This window comes from Cynocephalus volans, chromosome 10 (assembly GCF_027409185.1).
Source record: "Cynocephalus volans isolate mCynVol1 chromosome 10, mCynVol1.pri, whole genome shotgun sequence".
Classification (NCBI taxonomy): Eukaryota; Metazoa; Chordata; class Mammalia; order Dermoptera; family Cynocephalidae; genus Cynocephalus; species Cynocephalus volans.
Genome location: NC_084469.1, coordinates 86,103,418 through 86,118,893, shown reverse-complemented (window position 1 = coordinate 86,118,893; position 15,476 = coordinate 86,103,418).

Genomic DNA, 15,476 nt, shown 5'->3' with positions numbered 1-15,476 from the left:
GTGGATGTCTGCATGGACAGTTGGAGGGACAGGATTTGGTAACGCTTCACAATAAGTTTGCTAAATTTACTTGATTAGGCAGTTCGTTTAAAAATTTCAGATGCTAATTATAGGTGGGAAGCAGACAAGCTAGTGTGGAAGGATGAATTTTCCTGAAGCCTGAGAGCCACATCAGGTCCGCTCTTGCAAAGTAGCTTCTAAGTCCTCAAAGCCTTTTCCATGTGACTCTCCACCAAACAAGGGGTGCTGCTAAGAACCCAACTTCAACCTGTCCCCCTCCTTTGGACCCTACTGGCTTCTCCCCTGCATAATCAGCCCCAGAGCTGCTGTGCACCAGAGACTACACCTGGAGGCCTACTTGCCAAATTCCAGCAACATACATATTCCATTTGGCTCACATGGCAATTTAAGAAAAAATATGGAAGAGCTGTCAACTTGTTGGGTTCCATGTGAAAACTGAGATTCCTGCTTTTGCAGGAAAAATCTGAAGTTCTAGCAACACCAGACCCACATTCCCATGGGCAACCACCAGGGTGAGTCCTCCAGATGGTCACAATCTCATTCACTGATGGAAATGCTCTTGCCTCTGCAGGCACCAGAGTTTTGCAGCCCTAGTCTGCACCATTTGGAGGCTGCCGATAAGAAGAAAGGGAAGATACACCAAAGGGAAGCTGGAGGCACAGGAAGAACAGGACTTCATGTTCCAGGTCTCTCCCCACTAAGCTTAACCAATATGTAGCTGCCGAAGCCAGGTCAGTAAGTCCCTCCCTGCAGAGGGTGAGGAAGTACATGGCCCCTTCCCACCATCACAAGAAGAATCTGTGAATCCTGGAAGGACAGGAGTAGGAGGGAGGAACAGAGGCTCTGCCCTTGAGTTGACCAAAGTCTATGTCAGGAGACCAGGCACGAAGCTCAGACAACTGAAGACAAGGCAAACGGTGGAAGACAAAGGGTCAGACCCTGCATGAAAACTTTAACAACTATAAGGAATCAATTCTTACCCTGGGAGAGCTGACAACAGAGCTGAGACAGGAGGGAGCAGCAGGAAAGACTGGGACAAAGAAAGGAGGAAAAGAAGAAAGGAGAGATGCAGGTGGTTGGCAAGACCAGTAAAATGGGAGGCTCCAAATGCAGTTGTCACACTCTGCGATCAGTGATGCCAGGAGCCAGGGTCAGAGCTTACTCACCCCTGGTCTATTCCAGAGTCTCACTACTCACTGTGCAGCTAGACCAGCATCACTGGCACTTCCTGGGGGCTGAATAAGAACACTGTGGGCTCCACCCCAGACCTCCTGACTCAAATGCCCATTAGAGGCACTGATCTGTCCTCCTAACAGAGAAAGGACCTCTCCAGGTTCCCTCCCCCACATACCTTGGGCTTTGCCATGCGTGGGGAGTTCAAAGGAGACCTACCACTAAAGGTGCATTTCTAAAGGAGGCATGTTCCCAGTCCATCCACCTTGATGGTGTTCTTTTAGATCATCAATAAACATGGCTTCAGTAGTCAGATGATATTTAATTAGCATTAAACTCTTTTATTTCATGTAAGTTAGAGGCTTGCTGAGACACTTCATTTGGAAGGTAACCTGGCACTCAAGATTAAAATGAAATATTAGCATATCGGCAGTAGCCTCATTGTGATGTGCTCCCCGTCAGCCCTCCAGCCCCACAGGGGAACAACCTGGAGCTGCTTCCAAACTTCCCAACAGAAGGGATTCGACACAGGGCTTTTCAGAGGTGAGGGGTCAGACTTTTCTACACGGAAAAGGGACTGTCACCCCTAGGAAGTGAGAAATGGAAAAACTGATCCTTGTCAAAGTTAGATAGAGACAAATAAATCTCATCTTTTTATTTGAATTTTCTTTCCGCACCTCCAACTCCCCCAGCCTCTCCCTGCCCCAGGGCCTTTACATGAGCTGCGTCCTCTGTCCCGGTGCTGACCCCTCCTTGAAACTGCCTTCAGAGCTTGGATTCCCCAGAGGGGCCTTCTCTTATCACTCAGTCCCAATTAGCCCTCAGTCTCTCTGCTTCAGATCCTTCTCTAAAAACTCAGTATGGGATTTATTTCTTCATATATTTTATTTGTTAATTGGTTTGTTGCCTCCTTCCCCCAGCTAGAATGTCAGCTGCATGATGGCAAGGACTGCATATATTTTGTTCTCTGCTATATTCCCAGGGCCTAGAACAGTGCCTGGATCATCCTATTTGATAATAACGATAGATGGATAGATAGGTAGATGACTGATAGATAGATAGACAGATGATAGATAGACAGAGAGATGACAGGTAGATAGACAGATCTTACGTAAATCCATCCAAAGACAGAGATACACAGATAGACAGATAGATAGCAAGAAAGAAGATAGACAGATAGACAATAGATACATAGATGACAGGTAGATAGATCTGAAGATAGAGAGAGAGACTGACAAGATAGAAGATAGATGAGAGGTAGATAAATCGATCTACAGATAGATAAGTCTATATATAGATAGGTAATAGACAGATGATAAATGATAGATCTACAGAGATGAGAGAGACAGAGATAGAAGATGGGTAAATAGACAGACAGACAGACAGATGGCTAGTTCAATTGATCAGGCACTTTGGTTGACACAGAGATCATGGTACCTACTCTGAAGAATCTTGCAATTTAGAAAGTGTCACAGTCAGAAAGCATGGCCCAGCAACGGGGGAGATGGTGGCTTCCCCGAGAAACTTGTGCTAGATCCCAAGAACTTGGCTGGCCACAAACATCCCAAATTGAGCCCCAGAGTGATTCCCAAGCGTTGCACACAGACCGCACAGGCCTGTAAGATGACTCTAGGTGATACACAGAAAAACTTTTTTAAAAAATTAAGACTTACATAGTTATTATAATTATTTTAATGTTTAATATGAAAAATATATAACTGGCATACCAAATCAGAGATATCACAGATATTACTGTTTAGGACAAAGCTAAATATAATATTTAATTAAAAGACGTGTGTCTATTTTAAAAAATATTAAGTCTGTGAGCAGATGGCACTCAATATAGTTAAAATGCAAAAGGAGGTGTGAGAATGCCGTAAGTGACTGGCTTAGGGCTAAGAAGTCACTCCCAACATGAACTGTGCCACTGCAGGAGGGGCCCGCCTGGGGAAGGTCCCGTCCAGGAGGCCTTGCTACACGGGAGCTGGACTTTCAGAGGCTGTTGTGGGCTTAATGGCCCTTCCATGGATTTGTGGAAGTGGCAGGGATGTGTCCAAGCACACCATGCCCTCCTGGGCAGGCATCTCCCCTCTGCCAAAGCTGATGAGAAACAGGAAATGATCCAAGAAAAAACTGCACAGGCTGGTCCTGCCTCTTCCAGGGGCAATCCCAGAAGCTCTAGCAGGTCCGTCCCTTTAGGGAGAGAAGGAGAGAGAGGGGGAGGGAGAGAGAGGGGAGAAAGAAAGACAGACAAGAGATGGGGGCAGGGGAGACTCACTAAAGACCAAATGCCGGCCAAAGTCCTTATCAGGAAGAAAAATTTTTAAATGCATGAACTCTATTTATACCCTGAATAAACAAGATAATTACGTGTTCGTTTCATAAGTTGTGCCTTGATTTCAGATCACCAGTGACCATGAATGTTTGGATTTCATATAAGCATGTTTAAAAGCCATGAGTCTTGACCCTCCGACCAGGAAGCTAAGCTTAGTCAACACTTTCACACTGTGATCAAGGCATAAAGCGGAGAGTTGAACAAACTAACATTTTACTCTTGGAACTGAAGTCTTAACAGAAGAACTGATGAATCTGCTAATTGTTCCATTGTTCTTGCCTGCTCTTGACATTGGCATATACGCCTTGTATAACCCAAGTACATCTTTTATATGTGTATGAAAAGAAAAATGCATATGAACCTGATGATGAATATTAAGTGTGTGTATGTGTGTGTATTTTTTTTTACAAAGAGCAATCACTTTTTTATTATTATTTTAAAGGCTAATTTGCTTGTGCAAGTTCAGGCCCCTGGCCTGAGAGTACAGTGGGACTGCCTACAACCTAGCGCCACGGCAGGCTGGACACAGTCCGCACACCCCACACTTAGTGCTGTCCTGCTTTCCCTCTTTCTTCCTGAGGTCACTAGGGCCCCAACCAAGAGAAGGGCAACAATGTGGAATTCTGCAACAAGCTGATGAGGTTCTTCTCTTTCTCCCATCCCCACACCCCCTGCCCCAGTTCAGCAAACGGTCTTCCAGCTACCCAGATCTTGGAAACATCCTAGTTCATCACAAATACCTTAACCTCGCACGTGCTTCTCTCACCATTGAGATCCAGCCCACAACTTCACTTTTGCCTGCTCTTGTGCTTACCTATATCCCAAATCACAACAAAATGGCTACCTGTCATTCTCCAACACACCAATACCGTCCCCAGCTCTTCCACAGCTTTCCCTCTATCACCTCTGCCTGAATGACAACCTCACCTCCCCCTCCCCAGCTGCAAATGCACCTGACAAATTTCTGCCTTCTTCCGGCAACTTCTCTCTTGCCTTCTCCCCGTCTCTATGAAAGTCTCCCTGGTTGCCCCGGAGTCTGACTATAACCCCAGTTCTTCCCTGAAGCTCCTCCTGAGCCCAGAACTAGTCCAATTTTCCCGTTCTTTAAATGATTGTATAGTGCTGAGCACGAGTAAGCACACAACAGTGATTAGCTCCTTTTATTATTAGTCAACAACTTACTGCTCTTATTAACTGATCTCTCCCTCTCGCTTTAGAATTCATGGCTCTCTGTTTAATCTCTGAGGTGGCATGGCCTGTGTTCTAATTTGCGACCTGGCTCTCATCTTTTTCCCCTCTGCATTTGTAGCCAGTCATTGCCTAGGAGGGTGCCAGGTAGAGTAGTAGGGCTCTATCTATTTCTGTTGACTAAACAGGCAACATCCTTTTAGGCCCAGCTGTCAATGAATTCTCAGGGACAGGCCTTGGGGCCATGCTAATTTCCAGCCCTGGTTATTGGCTGCTTCCTGGGAAAACACAAGGGGTTAAAAGAGCAGTGCCACTGGGAATGTTCCAAGCCTAAATCCTAATGGAGCATGCATGTTCCTAATGCTGACTCCGTAGCAAATCTGAATCATTGGGCCCCTGGACTGGGGGGAATTAGGATGGGAAATACTGTGTTCCCTCCATCCATCAGCCTAGAATTCCAGGAGGCTTGCCCCAACTTACCAGGTGATAAATGGATCCTTGCTGCACAAAATCCAAATCAAACTTGATTTCAACCCCCAAGTTCTCTCTGACCCTTAAACAAGAACCAATTACAGCCCAATTGTCCTTTGGAGTGGGTGGGGTGGCAAGGGAAGAAAAAAGTATAATTTGGCTTTGCTGGAGGTTAAACCTCAAATACAGAAACTTCTTCAAAGTCTTATTTCAAATGCACTACTAAAAGCAGAAGGGAATGGTGGCCCTGGGCCTCCCTCTTTGTATTCTTCTTAATGGCCCTGGGTCCTTTCAGCCCAACCTCACTGAACTGGGCCAATGTGAGGATCATTGAAGCCAATAAAAATCAGTGCCTCTCATAACACTACCTGACTTTAAGCTATACTACAAAGCGATAATAACCAAAACAGTATGGTACTGGCATAAAAACAGACACACTGACCAATGGAATAGAATAGAGAATCCAGAAATCAACCCACACACACTTACTGCCATCTGATCTTTGACAAAGGCACCAAGCCTATTCACTGGGGAAGGGACTGCCTCTTCAGCAAATGGTGCTGGGATAACTGGATATCCATATGCAGGAGAATGAAACTAGATCCATACCTCTCGCCGTATACTAAAATCAACTCAAAATGGATTAAGGATTTAAATATACACCCTGAAACAATAAAACTTCTTCAAGAAAACATAGGAGAAACACTTCAGGAAATAGGACTGGGCACAGACTTCATGAATACGACCCCAAAAGCACGGGCAACCAAAGGAAAAATAAACAAATGGGATTATATCAAACTAAAAAGCTACTGCACAGCAAAAGAAACAATTAACAGAGTTAAAAGACAACCAACAGAGTGGGAGAAAATATTTGCAAAATATATATCTGACAAAGGATTAATATCCAGAATATATAAGGAACTCAAACAACTTTACAAGAAGAAAACAAGCAACCCAATTAAAAAATGGGCAAAAGAGCTAAGTAGACATTTCTCTAAGGAAGATATACAAATGGCCAACAGACATATGAAAAAATGCTCAACATCACTCAGCATCCGGGAAATGCAAATCAAAACCACATTGAGATACCATCTAACCCCAGTTAGGATGGCTAAAATCCAAAAGACTATGAACGATAAATGCTGGCGAGGCTGCGGAGAAAAAGGAACTCTCATACATTGTTGGTGGGACTGCAAAATGGTGCAGCCTCTATGGAAAAGGGTATGGAAGTTCCTCAAACAATCGCAGATAGATCTACCATACGACCCAGCTATCCCACTGTTGGGAATATACCCAGAGGAATGGAAATCATCAAGTCGAAGGTATACCTGTTTCCCAATGTTTATCGCAGCACTCTTTACAATAGCCAAGAGTTGGAACCAGCCCAAATGCCCATCATCAGATGAGTGGATACGGAAAATGTGGTACATCTACACAATGGAATACTACTCAGCTATAAAAACGAATGAAATACTGCCATTTGCAACAACATGGATGGACCTTGAGAGAATTATATTAAGTGAAACAAGTCAGGCACAGAAAGAGAAATACCACATGTTCTCACTTATTGGTGGGAGCTAAAAATTAATATATAAATTCACACACAAACACACACACACACACAAAAAAAAAAAAACCGGGGGGGAGAGAAGATACAACAACCACAATTATTTGAAGTTGATACGACAAGCAAACAGAAAGGACATTGTTGGGGGGGAGGGGGGGAGGGAGAAGGGAGGGAGGTTTTGGTGATGGGGAGCAATAATCAGCCACAATGTATATCGAGAAAATAAAATTAAAAAAAAAAAAAAAATCAGTGCCTCTGCCAAGGACTCCGGGCAGTCCATGCCACACCTATGCATGTGCACACATACTCACACACACGCTTCAGGGAAGGCCTGGTGTCCCCCAGAAGGTTATAAACACTAAGGGATACAGAAGAAAAAACAAAATACGTTTCTCCCCTTCTGTCCCACCTGGCCTGTTACCTTGCACATAAAGACCCTCTGGGTCTGTGAAAAAGACCTTACCTAGCAGATACTGCCCACTGGATACACAGATCCTTATGCTATACGTGAAGGTGAAAGGCAACAGTTCGTGCCCAATTTACTTTTTGAGCATAATCCTCCTTGTTTATTTTAATCAGTATGTCTCGAAACAAAGACAATAATTTCAAAACATACAAGCAGCATGTTCAAAACATATGAAATCATCAAATTAGATCGTTGTTCTTGCCTTTTTCATCCCCTTCAGGGGAAGAAACGATGAAAAAAACTTTCACTTAGCAGCTAGCTCCTCAGTTTACCCACAGCACCCAGAGAGAGGTGCCCAAGGTTCTAGAAGGGGTAGGCTTGGCAAAAGAAAATCCCCAGGGCATGAGTCATCTTGGGAGTAGCCGGGTCAAGATGGACTTGGCTGGACCATGTGGGGCTTCATTCCACAAGCCTGGACCCAAGAACAGCGGAACAGCAGGAAGCAGCTGGGGCACTGGATCCAGCTCTCACTCGAGTCCCTTTGTTTCTTTGGTGTCCAAGCTCATACTACCTGCAAAGTGGCCTCCCAGAGGAACAGAATGAGCTGCATATCCCCAGCAGACTACCTTTACAAGAGAGTGCTGAGAAGCAGGTTCTCGTCTCCCTGAGCTCACTAGGAAAACTGCCCGCCTCTGTCCCTAAGACTGGCACATCTCTGCTCCAGGCATGGCTGCAGTAGCAAGCATGAAGAAACACTGGACTGAGGCACTCCAAGAAAGGGCCATGAGAGTGATAGCTCCCAGACTCATAATGAGCTTTGGTCACAGAGAGGCCAGGCCATGGGCAACAGTGAAGCTGAAGTTTTTTAAACTGAGATACAACCCAGATGCCTCTTCCTGCACTTCTTCAAGCTGCCATGCCCCCTTGTGTGGGACAGACACATCTGCAGAAGGGCCAAGCAGCACAAGGGAGGCTCGTGGGTTAATGTGCCTCTTTTTTTATTTGGTGGGATCTATTTGCAAAGCTGACCTAATGCACAGCCTCACAGCTCTCAACCTCTGAAGGGCCAAGAGGGACACAGGAGCCTTTGTCTCTTGGCAAACAAAAGGCAAAGTCACAGCAGAGTGGACCCTGAAGTGATGTGGGACACCTGCCCCACCCACGAAGACGCCCATCCTGCAAGGCCATCCATGGGGGCACATTCAGAGAGAACGTGGCTGGAAGAAATTTACATCTACAGAAATTTAGCCCTGCCACCTGCTCGGTCTCCCACTCTTTGGAAGGCCCCACTCGGTCTCCCACTCTTTGGAAGGCCCCACTCCTAGTGGCTCATCCCAAACCCAGGGAGAGCTGGCATTTGTCTGCACTATCAGCTTGCACAAAGAGAAGCATCTTCAAAAAGAAAGATCAATTTCACGTGTTGACACCTTCAATGGGGCTAGTCATTTAGAATTCACTTGGCCTCACCCCCACTGTCCCCACTCCACAGCAACCCTGTCCCCCTCTGCCCCCACCAACCCCTGTGAAAGGTTTTCAGTTATAGCCTGGTTGCAAAGCAGAAAATGCCATTATTAACTCCATAAACTAATCAAACACCATTAAAAGGAAAGAATATGATAAGAAGCTTTTGTTTCCAGAAATGAAAGAAAGAAGGGCAAAAAGAAAAAAAAAGAGAGAGAGAGAGAGAAAAGGAAAGAAAAAGAAAACCCAATGGCAGCAGCAGTAGCCCAGGATTCTATGAAAGAAGAAACTGTCACCCAGACACACAGGCAGAGTTCTTCAGGCTGGTGCCGCATGGCAAGAAGGGTTAAATTTATGTTCCATTACAAGTCCCCTTTTTTTGGTTTCATCTTCTCAGTAAAACACATAACTTAAAATGAAATCAAATATTAAAAATGACAGACTATATAAGTGCTGTGAGTAACTTCAGGTCACGGAGGGAGGGAAAAGCCGGCAAGTTGTCAGGGACTATCTGTCAGAGTGAATTAGAAACAATCAACAGAGACTGAAAGGGAAGGTGATTGTTATTAAGCAGCGGGGCTGTGAGCAGGCTACCCAGATGTGGTCATGCATATAAAGGACAGGAAACAGCAGTTTAATTCAGGAAGCCCTGGCGAACAGGGCAGCAGAAAGGAGAAAAGTCCTTTGTCGCTAATAAGCTGGAAGTTACTTTGATAACAGCAGGGTTAGACTCAAGAATAAAACACATTTCTTTCACTACCACACACCATTAATATCGCAGAAATGTGGTCGGAAGAAATGCCCGGTGCAAGCCAGGATTAGCCAGTGGCCTTCCCCAGTGGCAACCTGGACAGCCAGACCCAGAGTCCCCATTTCAGCAAACACGTCCCCTCCTTCCAAGGCCAGATTCTTTCTGACTGCATCAGACCGTCTGTCACCTTCTAGAAATGTCATATGACCAAAAAAGAATAAGATAGTATTTCATTATTTCCAAGTGCCAGGCCCTCCCATCTCTGTGGCCTGTGGGGAAGGTGCAGGCCCAGTAAACAGCCCCGATATAATGAAGTCCATGTATGCAGCAGCGAAAAACAATTTTATATGCAGACAAGGCCCGATTTCCTAAGAAATTACTTATGCAGGCGTTCTGCAATTATCCTGTGATACTTTCAGGCAACAGTCTGACAGCAGTTGTGCAAACAATAAAGGGATTACAGAAATAAAAACAAATAATATTACACACACAGAACTCCATGTTGCATGTGGACGGGATGAAGGGCGTGTACAGAATGAAGGAGCCGGGCAGGGGCCAATAGGAAGTGAGGCCCAGAGATGAGCCGTCCCCCCTCCCAAGTACGAGCACTCTGCCAAAGCTTGCTCCACGGTACTTTTGCTAAGAAAACACCTGTGGCGGGACCTGCGCCTACCTCCTCCCTTCTCTGGAGATGATTGGTCACCTGGTTGCCTCCCAGGTCCTCAGACTCCTTGCTTCTAGGATGCTGAGGACCCTGGCTCCCTTTGCAGGAAGGAGCAGAGTCATGGGACCAGGAAAGGATGGGCAAGAAGTGGGCTTAGCAGCCTTGACACTTTCTCACCCATAACAGGTGGCCTCAAAGGACAGAAAGCATCTTGTCCTTCCGCCTCATCCCAGGGTCAATACAGGCTGCCCCTGTCCAGCTGCAGGCCAGAGAGAGCTTCTGGTCACCTGGGTGGAGGATCAGGACTGCCACGTCCCAAACACAAGTGAGAAAAGTAAGTGGAACAGCCATACACGAGGACCAAATCAAGACTCGGGGAAGGCCGAAGCATTTTCCCAAGTGGCATCTACACAGTTGGTACAGGGAGGGGTGGTTCCATTGCCCACTCCTCCTGGGGCGGGAATCAAACCTCTCCCATCCCCTCGTCCCTCTAATAGACATATAGGCAGGTGCCCTATAACTCAGATGTTGGGGAGGCATGTGGCAGGAGTTGTCCCTGGCCCCCTACAGCCATCCGCACTCAGCAGCAAGAGAATATGGGGTCAAAAAAAGCGTGAGGCCGGGGACCCACAGATGCTTCCTTCCCTTTGCACTTTACCTACTTCCAGACCTGGGCTGTCCTGCAGGCAACTCAGATCAGCACTGGCCAGTCCTGATGGAGCACCCACTGTGGGTCTGACCCTGCACTCAGAGGTGAGTGCAGGAATCACAGAATGCAGGCTGCAGCTCCATCCAGTCCACAAACACACGTGCATTTACAGGAAGTTGTTTGAAAACTTAAATTAGTTGCCAGCGTTAAAGAAAAAAAGAAACTATTTTTTTTCCCTGACTTTTCTTTAAAAACTCTGAAGACCTGGACACACTCTACCCACACCCCACGTGATTGCAATTGTTGGGCACTGAGTGGCAGTCACCCCTTTCAGTGGGGTCAGCTCTCCCCAGTCTGCTCACTGAACACTCAGCTTCATGCGTTTACCACCTGGATCCCAAATTGGGAGTTACAATAACTCCCCAAGATGATGACACCTGCTTAGGACACACAGTGACGGGCTGGCCCACAGTGTGCCTGGGTGCCCCTCCCCAGGAACATATTCTGGAACAGAGTCCAAACTCTTCTCTGGCTGAGCTGGCTTCAGCACTGATCATCTTTGTCCCAAACTTTCAGGATTCTGTATCCCTAAATGACCCTCTTGGAATATGTGAGGGGTACCTGTATAGGTACTAGGAACTCACAACCAGAGTCCTGGCCTGGTTGTATGCTGGGTGTTGTCATAAATCAGACCTAAGCAGGCCTTAAGTTTTGCAATCCCTGCATTCCAGAAAATATGGAAAAAAATGTGGACTTGTCATATATTAGGTTTGCTTAAAACAAGGTGCAATAAATTCTAATGATTACAAGTTTCAGATGCCAGGGGTTTAGTCAATCAATACACTAACAAATGACTGCTAACCACTCACAGTGTGCCAAGAACTACATGAGGTACTGGAGGAACTACTGAGACGAAGACAGAAACCCCACCACCCAGACACAAGCTGGTACCTCTTTCAGGGAAGAGTACCCCTAAGCTGTTGGGAACTACCTGAGCAGTGACCTCTTGTGCTCATGTGGAAACTAGGCTGGGAACACACTTACATGGGTTCTGGTTCTGGCTCCACCAATGACTTGCTGTGTGACCCTGGGTAAGTCCCTTGCACTCTCTGGGCCTCGATTGTCTCACCAATAAAATGAAGGTAGCTTTGGTCCCAAAAGTTTCTTCTAGCCCTAGGATTCTATGCACCTGTGAATGATCTAGAATTCCTGAAAAGGGAGTTCTGTTTGGCCAGAGCACCCACACTGCCCAAGGCAAGGAGGCCTAAACTATAATCACCAAGATTCTCTATTCTTAAACTCATCCCGCATGCTATTAGACAACCCATCACGACTCAAATTTCCCTGCAGTGAGTGGGAGATGTCTGCACTTCCTTGAGGGCTACTGCATCCTCCTTCTGGGCACAGACTTAACCAGACGGAGGCTCCCTGATCAAAGGGAACCCCAAAGCCCTCCACCTGCAACGGTGCCCAAGCACCCATAGCTGGGGGGCTCGGGCCTCCCTGGGCTGCACAGGAAACTCATGCTAGGTCCTCAGAAGCAGTGTTGCTCTTCTGAGGACAGGACCCCCAGTGCTGCTGGCCACCTTTCCTGCACCCACAGGGTCTGCAATCCCTGACTCTCAGCTTTAGGCAAGTCACCAGGACATACCTCCAGAGGAACATAAAGGTCACAGTAAACAACCTACGAAGAGCTAATTCAAGCCCCTGGAAATCTGGCACCTAGGAGCACTTCCACACCTGGAAAGTTGGGTTTCTCAAGACACTGCCTCTGGTTAAAAGCAACATAAACATAAAAGAAAGTCAACACTCTTTACCACGGCCTACAAAGCTGTGCCTCTTCCAGGACCTCCAACCCGGCCACGCTCTCCCCAGAGCTCACTGCACTCCAGCCACGTTAGCCTACACTGTTTCCCTCAGACATGCCAAGTTCTTCCCTACCACAGGGCCTTAGCACCTGCTAATTCCTGTCCTCTACCAGGATTGCTCTTCCCCAGACCTTCACCTGGCTGGCTCCTCCATGTCCTTCAGACCTCTTACATCCAATATCCCTTCTTCAGGGTGATCAACTACCCCTCTCAAGTACAGACACTCCCCCTCCCCCACCCATTTTCCTGCTTTCATTTTCTCGTGGCATTTATGACTACCTGACATCATCTAATCCATGGGTCACCTTGTTTACTGCTGCCCACCCTCGACGCCCATAATCCAAGCTCCCTAAAGGCAGGGACCTTGTCTGTCTTGTCCAATGTGCTGCTCAACAGTTAAGGGATCAGGCTGCCAGATCAGGAAGAACCATGCTCAAGCCCTGGCCTTACCATCCAACAGCGCGTGACCTCAGGCAGCCCACTTAACTTCTCTGAACACAGTTTTCACATCTGGAAAATGGAACTAATAATAGTGTCTACCTGCTAGGGAATTTGTGAGGAATAATTGAGATAATCTCAAGGAATGCTTAGACCATAATGAGCTCCACTCCACCTTCCCTCAAGAGTTAAAATTGTCTCTGATTTTGATTTTCTCCTGGGGAGAGTATGAGTGATGGAACCTCACTTTCCTGCCTCATTCTGCGGCTACAGTGGAGTTTGCAGGGATCTTTACCTCTGTGAGCCTAGAGAGCAAATAGACGCAAAGCCCCACACACATATGCAGGGCTTATCATCATTATCACATAGAAATTACAATTATTCACTCCCTCGTCTGTGCTCCCAAAGTACAGTTACTGCAGCATTTAACTAAAGTAATTACTGCCACGGGAAGGCTGCTGACGTACACATCTGCACCAGGACAATGGGGCTGCCTCAGGACAGCCAAAGCCACTGGATCAGTACCCAAAGTCCAGAGTGCCCAAGGTCCCCAGGGTTCTACAGGTGCCAATACGTGTCTGTCAGATGGAAGAAAGGTCCTACAGGCTCTGAGTTCCAATTCCTTCTGAAAGTTACGGCCTCACAACCAGAGCCTGGGGTCTTTCTGCAGGATAAAGCTATAGAGAGCTGGGCTGCCACACCTCTCCGTTCTGCCTCCAGTCTCTGCAGAGGATTCTCTGGAAATCCATGTTGTGATGGGACAAGAAGTCATGTTCTGGTGTGTGTGAGAGGTTCAGTTTACAACAGCCGCTTCATTTCTCTATGTAATCGGTTCTTAATGGGTGGCAGTCTGGTTGTCTCAAAGCTGGATTTTTGTACATAAGACTTCAAAAAGTCAGGTGTCCAATTCAAAGATTCGGGACCACATTGAAGGAGGGGAAGAGTGGAGCAAGAGTCCCCAACAGGCCAACCCAGAAGCTCAGCGATGGCTCGGGGCCTAAATTAACCCACTCTCCACTATGCCCTGCCAGCTCATCACAGTTTCGGGCTACTCGGGGAAGGGGTCCAACTCCAGGGCCCAAGGAACTCATGTTCTGGGGCCGGAAAGTCAGCAAGAGGCTGGGAGGAAGGTGCCCACATGTTGTCTGCCTGCTTCTAAGACCTGTCCCCTTTCTTGGTTTCTAGGGGACAGAATTTGCTCTTGGATATGCAGTCCCAATCCTACTTCAAGTTCACATGACCCAAAAGTTATTCCAAGATGCCCATTTTCCATCCAGGAAAATCTCTCTACCTTTTCATGGCCAATCTCATGGAACATCACATAATTGTTCTTTATCTTCTAGAAGGCCTAGAGCACGCCAAGGTGATGAACTCTAAAATGCATGCCTCAGTGGCAGAAAACCGGGGGAGGCTTGAGCCACTGTCTATTCTACAGAGTCCAAGAAACCATGCAAAAGAAGTCTCTGTCTCGTTCACAGAGGAAGCGCAAGTCACTCCTCCTCCGCCTCAGTCTTTTCCAGGTTAGGCACCCGGTCATGGGCTCCATCCTTCTCTTCCTTTCCATGCCAGTCGAGGTCAGGGGAAATGGCAAGCATCCTTGCAGTGCCTTCTGCTCCACCTCAGGAGGCACAGAGTGTGCAATGCTCCAGAACAAGCTGGTGCACTCCCTCCACCACCCTGGGGAAAGCCAGCCCTACCCATCTCCCCTACCTGAGGCCCTCGGCAGCGATGCTAAACTGGGCCTTCAGAAACTGCAAGCCTCCACGCAGCAGATCCCTACCATCAATGTAGCAGCTAAATATTGTAAGACTCCTAACTCCCCCATCTGTGTTTTGCCTCCCAAGAGGGAAAATAGTCTTCGCAGACATTCCCTTATCTGGCAGGCAAATTCTAAACCTTACTGGCAACTGCAGGCTTGTTTTCCCAACCGAACAGCTATGGAACCAAAAATTCTTCCCGCCTGCGATATGCTGAGGAGGGAACTAGCCAAATCGCTCAGTCTGGAAGCCCAGGGCCCAGAAGCCTGTGGGTGTCACCATCGGTAGAGGAGATCCAGTGCTCCCTGAGGTCACCAGGGCCAGGGACAGCCTGCCTGTCCACTGACGGCAGCTATAACTGCTGGTGTTCACTGCTCCTTTTTCTTAACACAGAATACACCCACCAAGAAGCTGATGGAAAACACTCGCCGCAGTGTGAAATCAACACTTTCTAACTCAAATAAAGGGGGTGAAAAACAGAAAACTTCCAATCCTTTTGCTGCAGATATTTTTCTCCTACAAGATTACACGAGGCTGTAGCACCACCATGCCCTGCCCCTGCCACCAGGCAAACCTTGGAGTCTCGGACCCTGGTCTTTCATTTTATAGTATTTCCCTGTATTTTTTTCTAGCCCTTCACATTCTTAATACCGGAACCCTGCACCTGTGTGATTGCTAATAAACCAATATCGGATGATAACTGTGCACGCCTAATTGATAGGGGCCT